Source organism: Zea mays, chromosome 3 (genome assembly GCF_902167145.1).
Source record: "Zea mays cultivar B73 chromosome 3, Zm-B73-REFERENCE-NAM-5.0, whole genome shotgun sequence".
Classification (NCBI taxonomy): Eukaryota; Viridiplantae; Streptophyta; class Magnoliopsida; order Poales; family Poaceae; genus Zea; species Zea mays.
Genome location: NC_050098.1, coordinates 173,746,025 through 173,755,537, shown reverse-complemented (window position 1 = coordinate 173,755,537; position 9,513 = coordinate 173,746,025). Strand labels below are relative to the sequence as shown.

General features: G+C 49.5%; 1 non-coding gene across 1 annotated transcript; it reads left to right on the top strand.

The window, feature by feature from the left end:
- The first annotated feature begins 1,100 nt into the window (after positions 1–1,100).
- Positions 1,101–1,174, top strand: TRNAI-AAU (transfer RNA isoleucine (anticodon AAU)). Its single transcript has one exon. It is a non-coding gene; the product is annotated as a tRNA-Ile (tRNA).
- Positions 1,175–9,513: the final 8,339 nt, after the last annotated feature.

Sequence of the window (9,513 nt, the reverse complement as noted above, 5' to 3'; positions counted from 1 at the left end):
ATCAAATGTAAAAACTAAAATATAGTTTTAGTTTCTGTATTTGAAAATTTATTAAATAAAATAGAATAAAATGAAAGGGCTAAAAATTAGTCTATAGAAACCAAACTCCAAACACCCCCTAAAGTAATGCAAGACTTGCGACTCCATAGTTTCAACAGAAACCATTGGTGGAGAAGGCCACGAGGAAAGAGAATGAAAGAGGTGAGGGATAGAGCACATTGGGGTATTTTGAAGGAGTCATTGGAGTTTGGTATATTTTTAGGTCTTTTAAACCTTTGGGAGGAGTCCAATATAGAAATATTGGAAGTAGAAATATTAGAAGCCGTTGGAGATGCTTTTAGACCTTATTTATTTGAGTTGTAGCTTTTAGAGCTTTTCTAAAAATCTGTTGTTGGGCTTTTGATCCTGAGAAACAAATGGTAACTTTCGATTATGTTATTAGTTTCCTAAACTCAAGAAGCTACAGAAAGCCTATAAATCAGGCTTCTCAACTTCCTATATAAACTCAGGGCTTGTTTGGAAGCAAAAAATTTCCTAGTTCTAATGCAATACCATGATATTTGACAATACTTTGATATTTATATAAAATGGTGTTTGACAAAGGTTCCAAAAACTCTATATTAAAAACATGGTATTATGAATACACTAGTAAAACCACAGTATTGAAAACTTTGTCTAGACCAAAGTTTTTCCTCGTCGCGCATGCGAAACTATGTATTAGGATACTTTGGTTATGCTTTAGCATTCAAAAACTGCAATACTATAAAACTGTGGTATTGGAAAACTTTGCTCCCAAATAGGCCCTCATCTTTTCTGAGCTTCTAGCCTTCCTAAAGCTAAACAAAAAGCTAGCTACTTGTTTCAGCTTTTGACTTTTCACACTGAGAAGTTGATGTAAATAGGATCTAGTCGACGAATGGAGGTCAACATATTCCAATTCCACGTCCTAATTACACATCCTACAGTTACATATGAGGATTACAACGGCATACGCAGTAACTCTGGTTCGTGGTGTTTCTATAAGTGAGCACATATCTCTTTTTGTTGGTTTTGTTTTCGTTTCTGAACAACACTATGTACTTTGAACATTTTATTCAGTTGGCCTATTAGCTCAGCTGGTTAGAGCGTGGTGCTAATAACGCCAAGGTCACAGGTTCGAGACCTGTATGGGCCATTTTTTTATTTCTGTGGGATTTTGATTATTCGAGACCTGCATGGGCCATTTTTTTTATTTCTGTGGGATTTTGATTAAATTTCTAGCATGTTATGGGCCTTCTTTGCTATTGCTATGTTTTATATGGGGTTCTGGTTTAATTTCTAGCATGTTTGTGAGAGATAAACAACTTTTATTTGCATAACAGGTCCGACCATAACTATACCTGTGGCCACTGAGCTATCGTGTATAATAAAATAGTGGGGCCTGTTTACCATTGTTTTGAAATTGTGTCATATTGGTCAGAGATGAATCAGTTAACAATTTACCACATGAATCGAGGAACTTGTGTGCTGTACGGGTTCTAAACCCTTCTCTTTTGTCTATGATTCAAGGAACTTGTGTGATCTACGGGTTCTAAACCATTCTCTTTTGTCTATGATTCAAGGAACTAGTGTGTTCACGGGTTTTAAATCCTTTCTCCCTTCTTCTAAACCCTATTGATTTTAAAATTTAAAAATTCTATACATAGATTCAAGGTTCACTTGTGTTGATGATATGATAGAAATGAACGAATCAAATAGTGGTCTAGAATTAGATACTCAATATTGTGTATCATATCATATCATATTTTAATCATGTTTGTTGTACAAATGCGCTTAAGTGTGAGATATCTTCTAAGTTATTGCGCATTTTACCGTTGTTTATTTGAACTATCGATGCGTGGATTCATTATCTATACTACTCTATTAAGAACATAATGTGAGCACCCGGTGCTACCACAGCTTCACCCTCCCCACGTCTAGCGTCCGTAAAAAATAGTGCAAAACGAGCACTCGAACCCACACTCCTCTGCTCCAGAAATTTAGGGTTAACCATCAGATCACATATACCTTAGTGTTTAGAAATAAATAAAAAATATATTTATAGCCTAGACGCCGCTCCCCACGCTTTCCACCTCGTGGTAATGCACGAGCACATACCTAGTGAAATGCTTAACCACTTAGTGGATCTAGCGTTCTTCTAAGTTATGATGTCGTTTTGGTGGAGTCTTCTCAAGTCGATGGAGTTGGTAGCTGTTGGAACAACATTGAGTAGGGCTGGAAATAGATGTTTAGAAATCTGTATTATCCGTACTTATATTCGCTAAAAGTGCTAATATAGATATTCGATTTTAATATGGATGTCAAATAGATGTATCCGAATTCGATTTATAGTACATTTCTCTATCCGATTCCATATTTGTATTCGAAAAAACCATCAAACATCTGGTACCATCCATATCCGTGAAAAAATATGTTCGATGAAACCATTTAAAACTTAATTTTATCACTAATTACTAATTACAAATGATTTGAAGTTTAATAATATACTAGAAAAATGATATATACCATTTAAAATATTTATATGATAAATAAATATATCAACCTTATATTTCTAGTGATATTCAATAATAAATTTCAATAAGTTTCATAAATATGCAACTATAACTCTCCACTTTATCTATATAGTGAACACATCTCAACTAAGTTCCATAAACATTCAACTATAACTCTCCACTTTACAATATATAGATAAATTTCTTCATGTTTTCATTTAAGTTTTGGTACACACATTTATATAGGGTATTCATTCATTTTAGAATGGAAAATTTGTTTATGGATACATGCTCAAGAAATTTAGGTGATTAAGACCCTCAACAATGTTATGATCAAAGTGAACATTGGGTTAAAAGTGAAGAAAAGCTCAACAAGGAGATCAATCTTAATATTTAATTGAGCTAAGTTGAGTTTGCCACACTATCAAGAAGGATGTTTCACTAGAGTTTTGATACAAGTGATAGTGATAAAAACCTAAAAAATAAAAAAAGATGAAATAGTGAGAGAAAAACATCACTTTGGTTCGTCTCTATCAAAATTGGCCACGCTGAGTTTCTTTCTTGACTAGTCCGGCTTTGTTGAGTCAACACCAACAACTAGTTTATGGGTGGTTATTACAAATACCACATCCACTTTTTAATTTTGTGTTGCTGGTTCGCTCCACTCCAACCCACGACCAAATTAGTCCTTGGGTTTTGCTCTCTCTCTCTCTCTCTCTTTGTGAGTGAGTTGATCAAAGATCTGTGAAGCTTGCATTTGTGGCATTAGTGAGTTCAGAAGCTTGTTAGAGTTGTCTTAATTTTAAGCACTTGAACATGTCAAGATCTTTGGTTCATTGTGTTTGCTCTCTTGGACCTTGTTCTTAGTTGGCAAGGAGTAACCTACAAGCACCCAAGGAGGTGTGGGCTGTTGTGGTGGCCATTGTGAGAAGGGATAGTCTTCCCACTTAAAAAGAAAAGGAGACTTCTTAGTGGAAAGGTGGAAAGAGGCCATTTTGGGTTCAACCATGAGTGGACCTTGTTTGTGTAAATCACCTACTTTCACAATAAAGGCATATGGTACCTTGGGGTAGCCTGAACTCTGGTGAAACGAATTCTTGTGCTCCCCATTGGGTTGTCTTGCATTTATTCATATTGCATAGATTACTTTTGCTACCACTTACACTACTCGAATGTTGTGATATGTGATTGTAGGAAGTGTGTGAAAGTATTCAAGCACTTATAAAAACATCACACACTAAGTGTATCTATAATTCTAAAGGAGGCTTGAAACTCTTGGTTGACAAAGTCGGCCATGCCTCCTAGCATACTCGGATAGATCGGGTTTGGCACTGTACCTCAATCGATAAGGAAAACCTGGCCAGGTCGTGTCCTACAATCGTTTAGGCCAACCATTTGTGATAAGCCTTATTAATTAAGATTTGGTTGTTGTCGGGTACCGTAATTAGGGGTACCCCCAATACTCCTAAACGCGACCGGAAAATATTTTCAGAACAAAGCATAAACAGCTGATAAAGCGCGGTTCAAGTCAGGGCCTCGTCTTCCAAGGGACGCAACCTCATCCGAGCCCAGCCTCGGCCTCGGGCGGGAACAGTAGTCCCGGGCGGATTCACTCCTCGCCCGAGGGCCCCCTCAGGCAGTGAGCGCACCCTCGGCTCGCCTGAAGCCCAGCTTGGGCAGACTTTGTCGTGCAGCGACCTCGGCCGGATCGCCCTACCAACCGACCGTATCGCATGCGCATTTAACGCGGGGATCGCCTGACACCTTATCCTGACACGCGTGCCTCAGTCGGCAAGGTCGAAGTGACCACAATCACTTCGCCCCTCTACTGACCGTTCTGACAGGAAAACAGCATTGTTCGCCCCGCTCCGGCTACTGTGCCAACCACCAGAGTAAAACTGAGTCACGATCTCCCACGAGTTTGGCCTTGGGTGCGACAGGGAGCTCCGCCTCGCCCGACCTCAGGCCTCGGCCTCAGTCTCGGCCTCGGGAGAAGGTCTCCGCCTTGCCCGAGCTTAGGCCTCGTCCTCAGCCTCGGCCTCGGGAGAAGATCTCCGCCTCGCCCGACCCCAGGCCTCGGCCTCAGCCTCGGCCTCAGGAGAAGTCTCCGCCTCGCCCGACCTCAGCCTCGGACCGACTACGCTACAGGGGATACATCATTACCCTACTCCTAGCTAGCTGCCTCAGGCTATGAAGGAACAAGACTGGTGTCCCATCTAAGGTCACTCCGGCAACAGGTAATGATGGTTCTCCGCGTGCGCCCATGACGTCGGTTGCTCCCAAACCCCCTACGGAAGCAAGCAAACGTCAACAGTATACATGTCGCACCGTCAGCTATGCTTCTACAGGGCTCAAGGCACTTCTCCGACGGCCACGTTAGCTCATGTACAGGGCTCAAGACGCTCCTCCGCCAGCCATGTTAGCACATAGCTACACCCCATTGTACAGCTGGGCATCTCCTTGTATCTATAAAAGGGGATGTCCAGGGCCTTCCTAAGACGGGCAGGTTGACACACGGAGGTTGACGCGCAGGTTGACACACGGAGGTTGACGCGCACATCGACACACAGAGATGGAGATTCACGTTGGCACACAGACACGCTCACGTGGACACACGTTGACCACGGGGCCTCTCTCTCTCGCTCTCGCCCTCGCTCTCTCGCGACGCTTGTAACCCCTACTACGAGCAACCCGGTGCAGGATAACATAAGCCTCATTTCCCTCTTGTGTTCCATCTTGCATCAACCCATCTGGGCAGGGGCACGCAGCAACAAATTCACCGGTCGGTTGACGGACCTCGCGGGTCCGAAACACCGACAGTTGGCGCGCCAGGTAGGGGCTCGCTGCGTGTTTACGAATACTTTCACGTTGAGTTCTAGATGGGTAGCCTTCAGCAGCCTCTTCAGCCGGGGACGGTGCTTCGCTCCGGGAGTCTCGAGTTCATGTTCCGCGACAGCGGCTACGACATGGTACTCCTCCCCACGCAGCACGACAGTAACGATGGTCGTCGGCTCGCCCGGCGGCGGTGAACTCGACGACGACTTCCCCCCGTGGCAGAAGAGGAACACCCGGGTTCGCCCCGCCACCCTCCTCGTCGTCGGAGGAGGAGACGGGGCAACCGTGGCCAGGCAGGAGGAGGCACCTCGTCGGCTGTCGGACCAGAGCTAGTCGACGGTGCCGGCACCCATGCGGGGGACATGTCGAGTGTTGTCTTTGCACCTGAGACAACGACGGGTATCGCTTCCCCGCAACGTGCCAACCTTGAGCGGACTGATGATGCCAACACCCTCGCGAAGGATTTGCTGGGCGTTAGCCTCGTACCTGAGATAACGGTGCATTCCGTCCCCGACGCGACTTCACCACCGTCCATCGACCAAAAGGTACCGTCCGTTTTCCACCGTGTCCCTTTTAGATTCAGCTTCGATCCACCAAGCGACCCCGCTTCGGTAAGCACTTTCGCAAGGGCATACCCTAACCTTCCGGGGTACCATATGTGGTCAACCTGGGACCGACTGACGGTCGTCTCAACCTACGGACCCGTGGGTTCCGAGGAAGAGGATGACTCCGACTTCGGTTGGGATTTCTCCGGGCTCTGTGATCCCAGTGTCGTGCGAGACTTCATGTCCGCATGTGACTACTGCCTCTCCGGCTGCTCTGACGATGGCCACAGCCTCGGCGACGAGGGTTACGACCCAAGTCGCGAGTGTTTCCACATCGATCAGGGGGACCACGGCGAAGATAACCACCTCGGCATGCCAGAAGATAACAACGCCCCTGTGCCTGCGTCTCGCGTTGACATCCCGCGGGAGCTAGCTGTGGTCCCAGTCCCTGTGGGGGGTCAGGACACACAGCTCGAGCAATTCCGCGAGATGCAGGCCAGGCTCGACAAAGAAGTGGGGCGGCTTGTGCAGCTCCGACAAAACATCGAGCAGGAATGGGCAGGCCGAGCACTCGTCGGAGGAGCGCATCATCGGGCCCGGGACGTCCAACGCCGTATCGTTGACTGTGCCAGGGTAGGGCTGCCCCCGGCCTTCAGCGGGGTCGGCCAGAATCTAGCTGCAGCAGCGATGCTGCTTCGAACGATGCCGGAGCCATCCACCACCGAGGTGCGGCGTATCCAGGGCGAACTCAAGGATCTCCTGGAAGATGGCGCAGTCCGACGAGCCGAGAGCTCTGCCACCCGAAGGTAAGGGTGCCCCTCGAACCATCGTGCAACGCCCTCCCGACGCATACGGGAGGCCTCGGTGCGCACCGAGCGCACACGGGACGAGACGCCCGCAGCCCCGGATTGCCTCGGCGACGAGCAACGCCGCCACGAACGTCGAGCCCGCCTCGAGGAAAGGGTGCGCCGAGGCTACCACCCTAGGCGTGGGGGACGCTACGACAGTGAGGAGGATCGGAGCCCCTCGCCCGAACCGCCAGGTCCGCGAGTCTTCAGCCGGGCCATACGACGGGCGTCGTTCCCGGCCCGGTTCCGACCCCCGACTACCATCACCAAGTACTCAGGGGAGACAAGGCCGGAGTTGTGGCTTGTGGATTACCGGCTGGCATGCCAGTTGGGAGGGACGGATGACGACAACCTCATTATCCGCAACCTCCCCCTCTCCCTCTCCGACGTCGCCCGGGCATGGCTGGAGCATCTGCCTCCTGCGCAGATCTCCGACTGGGACGACCTGGTCAAGGCCTTCGCGGGAAACTTCCAAGGTACGTACGTGCGCCCTGGGAACTCATGGGATCTCTGAAGCTGTTGCCAGCAGCTAGGGGAATCCCTGTGAGAGTACATCCGGCGGTTTTCGAAGCAGCGCATCGAGCTACCCAACATCACCGACTCGGACGTCATCGGGGCATTCTTCGCCGGCACCACGTGACGGGACCTGGTGAGCAAACTGGGGCGCAAGACTCCCACCAAGGCAAGCGAATTGATGGACATCACCACCAAGTTCGCCTCTGGTAAGGAGGCGGTCGAAGCCATCTTTCGAAAGGACAAGCAGCCTCAGGGAAGACCGAAGGAAGACGGCCCCGAGGCGTCCGTACAGCGTGGCTCGAAGAAGAAGGCCAAGAAGAAGATGCAAGCGAAACGCGACACCTTTGACGCGGATCTTGTCGCTGCCACCGAGCACAGGAACCCCCGGAAGCCTCCTGGAGGAGTCAACACGTTTGACAAGATGCTCAAGGAGTCGTGCCCCTATCATAGGGGTCCCGTCAAGCACACCCTTGAGGAGTGCGACATGCTCTGGCGTTACTTCATCAAGGCTGGACCCTCGGCAGAAGGTGGCAAAGACCAAGGCAACAACAAGAAGGGGGGCGACAAGGATGAGGAGTTCCCGGAGGTCCACAACTGCTTCATGATCTACGGTGGGCAAGTGGCGAACGCCTTGGCTCGGCACCGCAAGCAGGAGCGTTGAGAGGTCTGCTCGGTGAAGGTAGCAGCGCCGGTCTACCTAGACTGGTCCGACAAGCCCATCACCTTCGACCAAGGCGACCACCCCGACTGCGTACCGAGCCCAGGAAGGTACCCGCTCGTTGTCGACCCTGTCATCGGCAACGCTAGGCTCACCAAGGTCCTCATGGACGGAGGCAGCAGCCTCAACATCATCTACGCCGAGACCCTAGGGCTCTTGGGGATCGATCTGTCCATGATTCGGGCCGGTGCAGCGCCTTTTCACGGGATCGTCCCCTGTAAGCGCGTCCTGCCCCTTGGGCAACTTGACTTGCCCGTCTGCTTCGGAACTCCCTCCAACTTCCGAAAGGAAACTCTAACTTTCGAGGTGGTCGGGTTCCGAGGGACCTACCACGCGGTGCTGGGAAGACCATGCTACGCCAAGTTCATGGCCGTCCCCAACTACACGTACCTGCAATATCTCCTCTGAGGAGAGCTGCCCCTCGACAAGGCCGAAGCTCGGCGACTGGCTCGGCGCGCCAAGTCATTCGTTTTGCTGGGTGACGAAGAAGAGTTATACCACCGCAACCCCTCAGGCATTCTCCAACGATGCATATCCGTCGCTCAGGGACAAGAACTGTTACAAGAAATACACTGGGGGCTTGCGGTCACCATGCAGCACCTCGGACCCTCGTGGGAAACGCTTTCCGACAAGGTTTCTACTGGCCGACCGCGGTGGCCGACGCCACTAGGATTGTACGCTCCTGCCGAGGGTGTCAATTCTACGTGATACAGACACACCTGCCCGCTCAGACCCTGCAAACAATACCCATCACTTGGCGGTTTGCCGTATGGGGTCTGGACCTCGTCGGTCCCTTGCAGAAGGCACCCGGAGGCTTCAAGCACCTGCTGGTCGCCATCGACAGGTTCTCCAAGTGGATCGAGGTCCGACCCTTAACCAGCATCGGGTCCGAGCAGGCGGTGGCGTTCTTCAAAAATATCATCCATCGCTTTGGGGTCCCAAACTCCATCATCACCGACAATGGCACACAGTTCACTGGGAGGAAGTTCCTGGACTTCTGCGAAGGCCACCACATCCGTGTGGACTGTGTAGGAAACGGGTGACGCCTAAGAGGGGGGGGTGAATTAGGACTTCTAAAACTTTTACTAAACTAGGCCACAATTAAATCCCTAGAGCAAAACATATGCAAATAATCAAACTAGAAAGTGCATTCTAGGTTTTGTCTAAGTGTTGCTATCTCTACCGCAAAGGCTAAGTTTCAATCTACACTAAATAAGTATGAATACAAGATTGTAACTTAAATACTTAATATAAATGCGGAAACTTAAGGAGCAAAGTAGAGAAGCAAACTCTCGTGGATGACGCCGGTATTTTTACCGAGGTATCCGGAATCGCGCAAGGTCCTGACTAATCCTCGTTGGTGCCCCTATGCAAAGGGAAGCCCACGCGAGGGCCAAGCACCTCGGTCGAGTAACTCCGTAGAGAGTCGTGGGCCTTCTCCACGCGCAAGTGGTGCTCCGCTTCCGGCTCCTCTCGGACGCTCCCCGTCGTCTCCACTATCGAGCTTCCGGCCGAAACGC